This window comes from Podarcis cretensis (assembly GCF_951804945.1).
Source record: "Podarcis cretensis genome assembly, chromosome: 4".
Classification (NCBI taxonomy): domain Eukaryota; kingdom Metazoa; phylum Chordata; class Lepidosauria; order Squamata; family Lacertidae; genus Podarcis; species Podarcis cretensis.
The window spans coordinates 3,976,080-3,990,323 of record NC_137173.1 but is presented as its reverse complement, the minus strand read 5'-3'; positions in this window follow the sequence as shown (position 1 = coordinate 3,990,323).

Sequence of the window (14,244 nt, the reverse complement as noted above, 5' to 3'; positions counted from 1 at the left end):
CAGAAGACCTTAAGGTCCATGAATGACCACAGTTTAGAGGTCCCAGGCCCTAAGGAAGTCAGACTATCCTCCACCAGGGCCAGGGCCTTTTCAGTGATGGCTCCGACCTGGTGGAATACACTGTCCCATGAGACTAGGGCCCGGCAGGATTTAACCTCCTTCCGTCGGGCCTGTAAGACAGAGCTATTCTGCCTGGCCTTTAATTTGAATTCAGTCTGATCTTTTATTTCCCTTCTCTTCCCTCCCCCTCCCCTTTTATGAAGATTACCTGCTCTAAGGTAAACGTAAAGGGACCCCTGACCATTAGGTCCAGTTGCGGACGACTCTGGGGTTGCGGCGCTCATCTCGCTTTACTGGCCGAGGGAGCCGGCGTACAGCTTCCGGGTCATGTGGCCAGCAGGACTAAGCCTCTTCTGGAGAACCAGAGCAGCGCACGGAAGCGCCGTTTACCTTCCCACCGGAGCAGTACCTATTTATCTATTTGCACTTTGACGTGCTTTCGAACTGCTTGGTTGGCAGGAGCAGGGACCGAGCAACGGGAGCTCACCCCGTCGCGGGGATTCAAACCGCCAACCTTCTGATCTGCAAGTCCTAGGCTCTATGGTTTAACCCACAGCGCCACCCGCGTCCCACCTGCTCTGAGACCCCAACAGCTAATTCTCCCCTGGTCTCCTCGCTGGCCCAAGTAGGACCAATTCAGCCAGCTAGCCCTGGGGATTATCTAATTGATTTTTGATTTTTGAATTTTATTGTTATTCATGTTTTTATACTGTCTTTTATGCTGCTTTTCCAATTAAGTGTTTTAAATTTGTTTTTAGCCACCCTGAGCCGGTTTTTGAACCGGGAATTGGGTGGGGGGTATAAATTTTTTTAAAAATATTATTATTATTATTGTTGTTGTTGTTGTTGTTATTATTATTATTATTATTATTCATTGTAGGGGGCTGGACCAGATGACCCCCCCCCAACTCTACAATTCTATGATTCTAAAGTTGGGGGATGAAACAAAATTCTCTATTGCCCACCACTCAAAAAAGCAGAGTTTTGCAACTCTCCCCCTCCCCAATTCTGATCTCTTGGGGCACAGAGTGGAGTGTTGCTAGCAGCAATTTGTCTGCTTTTATGTCTGAGAAAACAAATGCTGTTCTCGCAAACCCAATTATGCCTCAATCGACTTCGGTGGGGTGGGAGGGAGCCGTTTTCACCTGACACCAGCGATCCAAATTTAGCCAAGGGGTGAGCATCTTTCTATCTGAAATGCAGCCTCCCTCTCTCTCCCTCTCCCCCCCCTCGTCCCGCTAGAAAAGAACATCTTTTCTTGACTGATTGTGGGGCGGATGGGAGACAAGTACATCTAAAAATGGAGACGTGCACAATTAAAATGTAATTTTCCAGGCCGTAAATCAAGGCTTAAAATCAGATGTAGAGGTACGGCGCTCGGGTCGACGTCAGTCGGTTTGGGTTTTTTTTTGGTGTGTTTTTATTTCACGGGCTGCACATGCAAAGGGCCCTCCATGGCACAATTATTCTGACTCTGCGAAGCTGGGGCTTGTTCTGTTAATAGCTGATCCTTTATCTCTCCTTTCCTCAGTCCCTCTTGTCTAGTTCGACAGTTGATAAGAACATATTTATGAGACTCCGCTCTCTGCTGCAGAACAGACCCTCTTCCTGTTGAGCATATGATATCTTGATTATTATCGAGGAGAAAAGGAATGATAATCAGCTCTTCAGCCTCATCGCCCACAGTCCTGGAGGTGGAGTGTGTGTGTGTGAGTGAGTCTATAGGGTGTCAACATTCCCTCCATTTTCCCTCCAGGAAAACTCCAGGGTATGAGTCTTATGCATCCGGATTGATTTCATATATTCAACACACAAAAACAGCGACCATTTGTTGTTGACAAAGGACAGCTGGACATATAAAGGGCCCCATTACCTTCAGTAACTTAGGGCCTCATCAAACCTAAATCCAGCCCTGGTCGTGGTGGAGGGAATTATATTCTATCTGATCAGGTGTGGTGCTGAATAACCTCTCAAGGATCTCCCCAAACCCCAAGACCCTGGCGGTAAAATGAATCGGCGAAAGAGGCCAAATCAGTTGAACCTGGCAGGTTCCCTTTTGTTGGGTCTTTGCAGATCTAGAAAGGTGGGCAAGGACAGGCGATTTGTTGCTAGAGGAGCTAACGATTGGAAATCTTTCTGGAAGTCTTTCTCTGCCCATCTGCCCATCTCCCATGGAATTTATGCCATTAAAATGCCTGCGTGTGTGAGGAATACCAAAGATTTGCTGTGCTGGAACAGAGCCTGTATGAGGCCCAGAGGCCTGACTTGCTCTCTGTGAGCATCCAACGTGACGCATTGGGAGTTCCCCAAGAAATCTTCTGGGCAGAAATATCTGTTTGAGTTAAGGCTGCCAGCTGCCGTCTTATCCTCACTTATAGGCGTAATAAACGTCAACACCATAAATCTCCATTGACTGCCTCCAAAAGCAGAAACATCTCACTTCTCAGGAACTTGGATATGCACAATAAGGGTCCCTAAACTTAGGGGATGGAATGACTCCCCTATGAAGGAAGGTTGCAGCATTTGGAACTTTTTAGCTTAGAGAAAAGGCAACATCATAGAAATTATACATGGCCCAGAGAGAGTGGAGTGAGAAGAGCTTTTCTCATTCTCTCATAATACTAAAAATCATGGAGATTCAATAAATCTGAATGTTGGAAGATTCAGGGCAGATTAAAAAATACTTCTTCACATAACACCTACGTAGTTAAGCTGTGGAACTCCCTCCCACAATAGGCAGGGATGGCCTTGAACTAGGATGGCTCTGAAAAAGTATTATTGGGCAAATACCTGGAGGAGCAAATAGAAGGGGAAGAAATGGAGGCAGTGAGAGATTTTACTTTCTTGGGCTCCATGATCACTGCAGATGGTGACAGCAGTCACGAAATTAAGAGACGCCTGCTTCTTGGGAGAAAAGCAATGACAAACCTAGACAGCATCTTGAGAAGTAGAGACATTACCTCGCCAACAAAGGTTCGTATAGTTAAAGCCATGGTTTTCCCAGTAGTGATGTATGGAAGTGAGAGCTGGACCATAAAGAAGGCTGATCGCCGAAGAATTGATGCTTTTGAATTATGGTGCTGGAGGAGACTCTTGAGAGTCCCATGGACTGCAAGAAGATCAAACCTCTCCATTCTTCAGGAAATCAGCCCTGAGTGCTCACTGGAAGGACAGATTGTGAAGCTGAGGCTCCAGTACTTTGGCCACCTCATGAGAAGAGAAGACTCCCTGGAGAAGACCCTGATGTTGGGAAAGATGGAGGGCACAAGGAGAAGGGGACAACAGAGGACGAGATGGTTGAACAGTGTTCTCTAAGCTACCAGCATGAGTCTGACCAAACTGCGGGAGGCAGTGGAAGACAGGAGTGCCTGGCGTGCTCTGGTCCAGGGGGTCACGAAGAGTCGGACACGACTAAACGACTAAACAACAACAACATGGAGGAGAGGGCTATCGATGGCTAGTAGCCACAGTGGCTGTGCTCTCCCTCAATAGCTGGAAGCAGAAATGCCCCTGGATCCCAGCTGTTGGAAACCACAGGAGGGGAGAGTATTCCTCTTGCGCTCGAATCCTGCTTCCAGGTTTCCCATGGGGGCATCTGGTTGGCCACTGGGAGAACAGGAGGCTGGACTAGATGGGCCATGGACCTGACCCACCTGGGCTGTTCTTATGTTCCTATGTTCCTAAGCTTTTATGTAGTATTTCCAACCACCAGCAGGATTTTAGGAGCAAGAACGGGACAGCCTCAACCTCAACGTCCTACTGGAATTATTAGGAAGATAGGATGTTGCTTTGGACTCACAGCCATCAATGGAGGTGCAGGTTAATTCTGTGTCCAGGGAAGCTGTTTACCAGCTCCATCTGGTACGCAGGCTGAGACCCTACCTGCCTGCGGACTGTCTTGCCAGAGAGGTGCATGCTCTAGGTATCTCCCACTTGGACTACTGCAATGCGCTCTATGTGGGGCTACCTTTGAAGGTGATCTGGAAACTGCAATTAATCCAGAATGCGGCAGCTAGACTGGTGACTGGGAGTGGCCGCCAAGACCATATAACACTGGTCCTGAAAGACCTACATTGGCTCCCAGTACGTTTCCGGGCACAATTCAAAGTGTTGGTGCTGACCATTAAAGCCCTAAATGGCCTCGGCCCGGTAGACCTGAAGTAGCGTCTCCACCCCCATTGTTCTGCTCGGACACTGAGATCCAGCTCCGAGGGCCTTCTGGCGGTTCCCTCCCTGCGAGAAGTGAGGTTACAGGGAACCAGGCAGAGGGCCTTCTCAGTAGTGGCACCTGCCCTGTGGAACACCCTCCCAGCAGATGTCAAGGCAATAAACAACTATTATCGTTTTAAAAGACAACTGAAGGCAGCCCTGTTTAGGGAAGGTTTTGATGTCTGACGCTGTATTGTTTTTAATATTCAGTTGGAAGCTGCCCAGAGTGGCTGGGGAAACCCAGCCAGATGGGCATGGTATAAATAATAAATTATTCTTATTCTTATTATTTACATCAAGTCAGACTCTCTCTCTCTCTCTCTCTCTCTCTCTCTCTCTCTCTCTCTCTCTCATTTATTTATGCATTTTCCATTTTTCTATGTACACATCATACATTTTCCATCATACGAAATTTCTCTGCAGACTTCCCAACCCAACACTCCGTGGCATTCTAGATATACCTTCATCTGCTGCCTACCTGCTAATTTTCTCACCCTGTCCCCCCCCCCTTTTAATTCCTTTGCTGTTGTTGTCTGTTGCTCATGAAATTGCTCCTACCTGTAGGTTAGTTTTCATATCATATCCTTTAAAATATTCTCTGAGGCTTTCCACTCGCCCCTTATCTGTCTCTCATCCTGGTTCCTCATTTTGGCTCTCATGTTTGCTAATTCTGCAAATTCTATCGCTTTGTTACTTCAAGTCAAATGCTAAGTCCATTACCTCAATACTGCCAGCACAGACCGGCAGCCTCTCTCCGTGGTTTCAGAGAAGGGGCATTCCCAGCCCTGTGTGTAAATTCTGCTGTGGGTTCAACCTGTGACATTCTGCTGTACCTTTAGCTGCAACCCTTCCCCTTAAAATTATTTTTGAATCCCGCATGAAATAATGAGTTGACCCTCTGGGGAACGATGCTACTCAGTCACCCCATTTCCTTCCTTGCTACATTAGCCTAAGAACACTGTGAATAATAATACTTATTTACTCAGTACTTGGAGCATGAAAAGCACTTTGCTGGGTCTTTTTTCCTCCCTCAAAAAAAAAAAAAACCCCTTTAAAAAAACAACCCTCATTAATCCTTAACAGCATCTCTGGGAAGGTAGCCATTATGATTAGACTTTCCATGTTCTGGCTGGATAAATGAATCTGAGAGGTAAATAAGTACTGCAGAGTTGCCAGCTCTTGAGGCTGCAGTGTTGATTTTTGCATTTTTCAAGTTTCCCAGAAGTTCAGACGTGCACGATTTGTGAGTTCGAAAGGCCCCCGGAGTTTCCGTCGTGTTTCGAATCTTGGCCTCTGGGTGCCTGCGCCAGGGCATTGAGCGTGGGAAAGTCTCAGGAGCAAAAGAACCTGCCTTATCTCAGAATTGCCTACACTGACCGGCAGCCTCTGTCCTTGCCCTTCTCTCCCGGGCTGAAACTTCAGCTCTCACTCCTCAGCTCAAATGCTGAAATTGACAGCCTGCGCCGCCTCCGCTTGGCACGACACTGAGGCCTGACAGGTGGAGCCCTTCCGCGGCACGATCCTGCTCCTGCTCCTGGTGCCAGTTGCCAATGGGATGCCAGCCCATCAGAGGAGAGCCTCCTCGTGACTCCATTATGGTTCCCCTCTGAGAATTTAACAATGTGTGCATTAAGCAGTTGCTCCCTTTGCCTCCCTGTTAATGGCTCCCATTTACTTGCACTTACTTCCATTTAGCTCCCCCACCCCTCCCGCTGTAAACATATGCATGTTTAATGGGATTCCTCTTTTAACACCAGAGCTGCCAGCTGGCCTTTCCTGCAGGGCACGGATTTAGAGGAAGGGAGTCCGCGGCTGCAAATTCTGGGCCTGCACAGAAAAAGAAGAGGGTCTTGTTGCATGGATTTTGATGGGTGGGAGAGGAAGTTTTATTTAGTAATTATCCTTCCTCCTTTTCTCACTTGCGTGAGAATGCAAATACCGATGTCAGCAGAGAAAAATCACCATCCACGTGCAACTTATCTTTAGAAGTTATTTAGGACAAGGTTGCATAAGCTTCTAGAACAATCATGATGTGCAAGGATGCTATCGGTAGGCTTGGTTTGCCTTCTCCCTTCTATGTTTCCCTCTTAACAACAACAACAACAACAAAACACTCTGACAGTTTAAGTAAAACAAAAAATACAAGGTTTACTCACACTAGAAGTCTTGCCAGCATCTTCAACAGCAGTGAAAATCAGGCAGGGAATAATTTTTAAAACTCATAAAATTCCATAGTCCAGTTCAAAATGGAGCGTGCTCTCTAGGGGAGAGTTCACATCACCGGTAAGAAGAAGAGTGTGCAGTGACAGGAAGTTTCTATTGTTCCCTTTTCCACCACACAAGAGGGTACGACTGTCAGGAGTTCAGCCTACACTGAACTACTACTATCTAGCAATCATGCATTTGTGATTTTGGCTGCACATCCTCCCACAGGTCTGATTTCTAAAACAAGAGCAAGCACAGCTCAAGATGCTCAGGTGTTGACTTATTTTGCTTCTTTCTAAGGGTTTCAGGAAATGGGGAAGCTGAACGAGGGGGAATAGGTGGGATGTTAAGCCCTGTGATTGACTGAACTGCCAACACTCTGAAGAAAGATCATATTCTTGTGGGAGAATAGACAGAGACAAGTGGGTGGGTGGGCAAGCAAGAAGGTGAGTGAACACCAACCCCATTATTGGAGACCATCTTGGTCCGGAAGTTAAGCTCCCCACTTGCCTGCTTGCCAGGCTCACTGCTCTGAGCTTGGAGAGTGAAAGGGAAAGCAATAGAGCCCCAGGTTCTGGGGCACTCTACATGTAAATACCAGGTAGCGAGGCACCACTTTCTCATTTGCCTCCAGCGGCAAAATGTCTTGGGCTGGCCCCGGGTAAAGTGTGTATATTAATGCATATAGTATTCATGAACATAACAGACAAAACAGTGTTATATCAGGGGAAATGGCTTTGCAAAAATGCATATGCATGGTAACAAATTGCACCCCCAAAAAGTGTGTCCGTTAGGAGAAATTTGTGTTAAAATGCTAATGAATTTTCAGGAGGGTTTTTTAAAAAAGATAGGTAGCCGTGTTGGTCTGCCATAGTCAAAACAAAATAAAAAAATTCCTTCCAGTAGCACCTTAAAGACCAACTAAGTTAGAACTAACTTAGTTGGTCTTTAAGGTGCTACTGGAAGGATTTTTTTTATTTTGTTTTAAAAAAAGGAAATGACCTGCTGATGTGGAAATGTGGCGAGCCAAACGTAAGATGGTAATAATGAGAAACTGAAAGGCCCAACCCTAGTCGGGAGAGACAGCCGTGGGTTGCAGGCCTGCTCCTTGGATGACAGCAGCAAGTCTTTATTAGAAGAAGCAGGGTCTGCTCAGGAGTGCTGGGCCAAATGGGCACAGCAACTCTTTATAGGTCTTGCCCCTATGAGGCAGTTCCAGAGACTGAAGGGTCCTGCTTTCCCACAGCTGCCTAAGTCTCCCCCTCTCCAGGGTTTTCCCCAAGCAATCTGAGACTACACTGGCATGGCTGCCTTTGCTGCTCCTGCTTCATGCCTCTCCTGGTACTGAGAAACCAGGGGAGAGGGGGATTTGTCTTCTCCCTCTGGCCACCCTGAGCCTTCTTCCCTTGGGGGTTCCCCAGCTGGTGCCTCCCACTGTTCCTCTGTGTCTAAACCGTTCATGACATAAGAGCGCAACATGCCTCCGGGGGCCGGATCTATCCCAACCCCCTTGCTCTCTTGCTCCCAAATGTTCCTGGTGGGGGCAGCTGGCCAGGCAGTCTCCTCCTGACTCTCAAAGGTGATGATGTCGGGGTTGCACTGAAAAGCCCCCATCAGATTAGCCTCCGCAGAGAGAACAAAATGCAGGAATCACAATCCTAGATCTTTTTTGATTACCTGCCAAGGTGGCTGCATTCTGTTCTCAGGCTCGCCCACGGATTCCCTCGCAGAGAGCCAGATATGATCTTTGAAAGGAGGCTTTTGTTTCCCTGTAATCTTCTACTCAGTACGGCTACGAAGGCAACCAGCTTATTCCTCGAGCAGGGCCAAATACACACACACACACACACACACACACACGACACACCTGATGTGCTCTGCATTTTAATCCCACCAAGGCAACACGAACGGATAAAGAACATTTTGCATGCCGAATTACAGATGCATTTTAAGCATCTAACACAGTAGTTCCCAAAGTGGGGCGTGCTGCCCCCCTTCTTTTGCACACATTCCAGCTTGTCCATAGCCTTCTAAAATGGTGGTGCTCAGAAGTGGACACAGTGTTTTTTTTTGCTGCTGCATCACACAGTTGACTCGTGTTAAGGTTGTGGTCCACACCCATCCGCAACAGTTTTAATCTGAACGTAAGAAGTGGCTGCTGGATCAGGCCAATGGCCAATGGAGCCTGGCATCTTGTTCTCACAGTGGCCAACCAGATGGGAAACCCACAAGCAGGATTCGAACACAGGAGCCACTCTCCCTTCCTGTGGTCTCCAGCAACAGGCATTCAGAAGCACTGCTGCTGGTAGCCATCATTGGACTTCTCCTCCTCCATGAATTCTCCAACCCGTTTTAAAAGGCAGCTGTGGGGGGGAGTTCCATAGTTTGTGCTGTGTGAAGATGTAGCCTGACAAGACAGAAGTACTGTTTTTGGGGGACAGGAGGCGGGCAGGTGTGGAGGATTCCCTGGTCCTGAATGGGGTAACTGTGCCCCTGAAGGACCAGGTGCGCAGCCTGGGAGTCATTTTGGACTCACAGCTGTCCACGGAGGCGCATGTCAATTCTGTGTCCAGGGCAGCTGTTTTCCAGCTCCATCTGGTACGTAGGCTGAGACCCTATCTGCGTGCGGACTGTTTCGCCAGAGTGGGGCATGCTCTGGTTATCTCCCGCTTGGACTACTGCAATGCACTCTACGTGGGGCTACCTTTGAAGGTGACTCGGAAACTACAACTAATCCAGAACGCGGCAGCTAGACTGATGACTGGGGGCGGCCGCCAAGACCACATAACACCGGTCTTGAAAAACCTACATTGGCTCCCAGTACATTTCCGAGCACAATTCAAAGTGTTGGTGCTGACCTTTAAAGCCCTAAACGGCCTCAGTCCAGTATACCTGAAGGAGCGTCTCCACCCCCATCATTCTGCCCGGACGCTGAGGTCCAGCGCCGAGGGCCTTCTGGCGGTTCCCTCATTGCGAGAAGCAAAGCTACAGGGAACCAGGCAGAGGGCCTTCTCGGTAGTGGCGCCCGCCCTGTGGAACGCCCTTCCAGCAGATGTCAAAGCGATAAACAACTACCTGACATTCAGAAGACATCTTAAGGCAGCCCTGTTTAGGGAAGTTTTTAACGTGTGATATTTAACTGTATTTTTGGTTTTTATGGAAGCCGCCCAGAGTGGCTGGGGAGGCCCAGCCAGATGGGCGGGGTATAAATAATAAATTATTATTATTATCCCAAACTAATCTGGAGGGCACCAGGTTGGGCAAGGCTGCACCAAAAGCCACAGAGCCTTGCCAGAAGAGAAAAGGGATCCACCAGAGTGGACTTTGGCAAGAGGAGTGTGTCTGTTTTCAGGCCCTTGTTTTCAGCCGTAAGCCGCTTTGCTGGTTCCAGTGTGCTCAGAGCAACCTCTCAGCAGCCTGAACTGAATGCTCTTGGCACGGCCACTTCAGATGAAGCTTCCTCGTTTTCCTGTGCAAGGCAGAACAGCAGCAAAGTGGCCCGAAAGCAATCAGAAAGGGATCCACGGATTTGCCAGCCATTGCCTCTCCAAAACGCTTGCAGAGGTGGCTGCTGATGTCAGGACTCTGTGGAGAAGTGTTGTGTTTTGTTTTGTTTATTCTACTTATACACTGTCCTAACGGGAGGTCTCAGGGCGGTTCACAACAAGACCACAACATATAAAATCAAACCAAAAGCAGTAACCCAATAAAGGTAAAGGTAAAGGTACCCCTGCCCGTACGGGCCAGTCTTGACAGACTCTGGGGTTGTGCGCCCATCTCACTTAAGAGGCCAGGGGCCAGCGCTGTCCGGAGACACTTCCGGGTCACGTGGCCAGCGTGACAAAGCTGCATCTGGCGAGCCAGAGCCGCACACAGAAACGCCGTTTACCTTCCCGCTGGTAAGCGGTCCCTATTTATCTACTTGCACCCGGAGGTGCTTTCGAACTGCTAGGTTGGCAGGCGCTGGGACCGAGCAGCGGGAGCGCACCCCGCCGCAGGGATTCGAACCGCCGACCTTTCGATCGGCAAGTCCTAGGCGCTGAGGCTTTAACCCACAGCGCCACCTGCGTCCAGTAACCCAATAACCACCCCCAAAAAAGCCACATTCTAAAAGGGTGTCGGATGTCAATTAGATCAGTGTTTCCCAACCTTGTGCCTCCAGCTGTTTTTGAACTACAACTCCCATCATCCCTGACTAGCAAGACCAGTGGCAAGGGATGATGGGAATTGTAGTCCAAAAACAGCTGGAGGCCCAAGGTTGGGAAACACTGAATTAGATCAACCCAAGGCCTGGTTGAAAAGGAAGGTTTTGGCCTGGTGCCTAAAGGTGTAAAATGAAGAGCCAGGCAAACTTCCCGGGGAGAGAATTTCACAGATGAAAGAGCCCCTGCAGAGAAGGCCCCGTTCTCATGTTGCCACCCTCCGGACCTCTCAAGGAGGCACAAGAAGGAGGTAGCTTTTGGGGCACTTTAACAAGACCCTTTTAAAAAGACAAACCTCTCCCTACATAGATATATTAAAACCAAGGGGAGAAAATACATTAAAAACATCCCACCCACTTCTAAAAGACTACAGAAGATTATAGATGGATGTTTTTGCCTGGCACCTAAAGATATGTAACGATGGCACCAGGCGAGGCTCCCTGGGGAGAGTAGGAAGGGGGGGCATGGGGTGGACCGTCCTGGGTGTCATCCCAGAGGGGAGTGACAAAATCCCCCCTGGGCAGATCGCCGCCGTCCGATCAGCCCCCCGGGCAGATCACTGCCATGCTGATCGCCCTCCCAGGTGGATCGCTCCACCGCCTGTGTGGATCACTCCACCCTGTGGGGGGCGAGCCCCTCTGGTGGGTGCATGGCATGTGCGCCGCTCCGGGTGCCTGAGCAACTAGTTCCGCCACTGTGTGGAGGAGACACACAAAGAAGGACCACAGGTGATGAGCAGAAGGTCCAGGTCAGGCGAGTGAGGGTGAATGCTGCTAAGTTACTCAAAACAACAAAGTAAGAATCTGTTGCCACAGAGTGGGGCCCTCCTTGTGTGTGAGAGAGCGGGGGACTGAGTGATCTGCCATAAGTGGAAAACAGAGTGGGAAGTGTTGCTAAGACCACTCATGGTTCAATCTGTTTCAATCTATCCAAATGTTTTGTTTGTTTTCAACTAGGTATCTGGTTAAACTGGAAATATTAGTTTTTGTAGTCGTCTTCTTGCTTGCTTACGTTTTGATCGAACAGTTACGTGGTCTTTTGGTCCTGTTTGTGTGATTTTGTACATTTTGTATATTTGTTCCCTCCTCTGCGATAAAAAAGAGTCAGTGAAGAGGAGGCTATAAATACGGCCCCAGTCAGACCCCACCTGCAGTCCTGAGTCCAGTTCTGGGTGCCGTAATTTAAGAATGATATTGATAAGCTGGAAGGTGTGCTGAGGAGGGCGATGGAGGGTCTGGAAACCAAGCCTTATGAGGAACAGTTGAAGGAACTGGGTATGTTAAGCCTGGAAAAGAGGAGACTGAGAGGAGATGGGATAGCCATCATCCAGTATTGGGAAAAAGCAAGCTTGTTTTCTGCTGCTCCAGAAGGGAGGACCAAAACCAATGGATTTAAATACTGAGTACTCTCACTAAACATATGGAAAAACTTTCTGAGAGTTAGACAGTGGAACAGTCTCCCTCAGGAGAGAATAGAATAGAATAGAATAGAATAGAATAGAATAGAATAGAATAGAATAGAATAGAATAGAATTTATTATTTATACCCCGCCCATCTGGCTGGGCTTCCCCAGCCACTCTGGGCGGCTTCCACCAAAGTATTTAAATACAGTGGTCTGTTAAACATTAAAAGCTTCCCTAAAGAGGGCTGCCTTCAGATGTCTTCTAAAAGTCAGGTAGTTGTTCTTCTCTTTGACATCTGATGGGAGGGCATTCCACAGGGCAGGCGCCACCACCAAGAAGGCCCTCTTCCTGGTTCCTTGTAACTTTGCTTCTTGCAGGAAGGGAACCGCCAGAAGGCCCTCGGCACTGGACCTCAGCATCCGTGCAGAACGATGGAGGTGGAGACGCTCCTTCAGGTCTACTGGGCCGAGGCCATTTAGGGCTTTCAAGGTCAGCACCAACACTTTGAATTGTGCTCAGAAATGTACTGGGAGCCAATGTAAATCTTTCAAGTCTGTGGACTCTCCTGACTTGGAGGTTTTTAAGCAGAGATCGGACAGGCATCTGTCATGGATGCTTTAGCTGAGATTCCTGCATTGTAGGGGGTTAGACTAGATGACCCCCAGGGTCCCTTCCAACTCTACAATTTTACAATTTCATGATTCTCTTTTAGACACCCACACATCCCTCCCGCCCAAAGTTCTCTGACGAGATGGTTACTTGAGACAGCCTCCACGAGCGTGAATGTTCATGCGGTGTTGCGGGACAGCAATCCTTATCCGTCTCCTACCTGGGATCGTTGGCCTTTCTTAAACTGATGATGACTTTGTCATCCAGCTCCTTAATTCCTTTGGGCATTTGATGAATGTATCGGCAAAGCTTCTTGCTGATGGGGAATGGGCAGAAATGGAAGGATGATAGACTGGAGCTGCTTGGGCGTCAGACCAGCTCACTTTGGCCTCCCATTTATCAATATCCTCCTCATGCCATGCTTCCACATTTCTGAGTGACAGGACAGCCTGGGCTGGACCAACAGCATCTCCACCTCCTCCCTGCAGCCACATCATTTGACCTTGCAGTGGTTTTTTACAAAGATCCACACACCTGTGCCTGTCTGTCTGTCTGTCTCTCTACACCAGGAAGGCTTAAAGTGGAGGTTAATTTTAATGTACAGTCATATCTCGTTACATTTGCTTCATGATACGTTTTTTCAGGTTGCGTCCCACGGCAACCCGGATTTACTGGCAAGAGTTACTTCCGGGTTTCACCACTCGCACATGCGCAGATGTGCAAAATGACGTCACGCGCATGCACAGAAGCGGTGAATTGCGACCCGCACTTGCGCAGACGTGGGTTGCATTCCTTTCAGGTTGCGAACGGGGCTCCGGAACGGATCCTGTTCGCAACCAGAGGTACCACTGTAGTTGGTTGGAATGGGGAGAGAATTGCATTCTAGGGACAAGAAACACATTCAGTTCAAGTGAGAAACTGAGAGTAACTGAGATTTACAGATTCACTCCTCTGTATCTGGAGTCCAAATCCATGAACCTAGGGAGATGTTGTTCTATCGTAAGGTGGCTGCTCTGATGCAGAAGGCTCTGGTATAATAATAATAATAATAATAATAATAATAATAATAATAATAATAATTTATTATTTATACCCTGCCCATCAGGCTGGGTTTCCCCAGTCACTCAGAGCGCCTTCCAGCGATTCCCCAAATATCAAAAACTTCCCCAAAAAGGGCTGCCTTCAGATGTCTTCAAAAAGTCTGATAGTTGTTTATTTCTTTGACATCTGATGGGAGGGTGTTCCATAGGGCAGGCGCCACAACTGACATCTCCACTTTGGGGGAAGCCCCAGGGATGCTTCAATTGGGATCCCGGCATTTGGGGGTTGGACTAGATGACCCTTGGGTGCTACAGTTCTATGATAAGCCTTCCCTCACTCACGGGGAGCCACATGGAGCGCCTCAGGTCCCCCCCAGATCTGTCTCCATTTGGACGGCGCCTCCTGGCAGCTCCCTTTGTCTTGCCTGGGGCCACTCTTGCAGAACAGGTAATTGAATATTGAGCTGGGCCATTTGTAACAATCCATCTGGGCCCCGCCACGGAGGAGCACTTGCG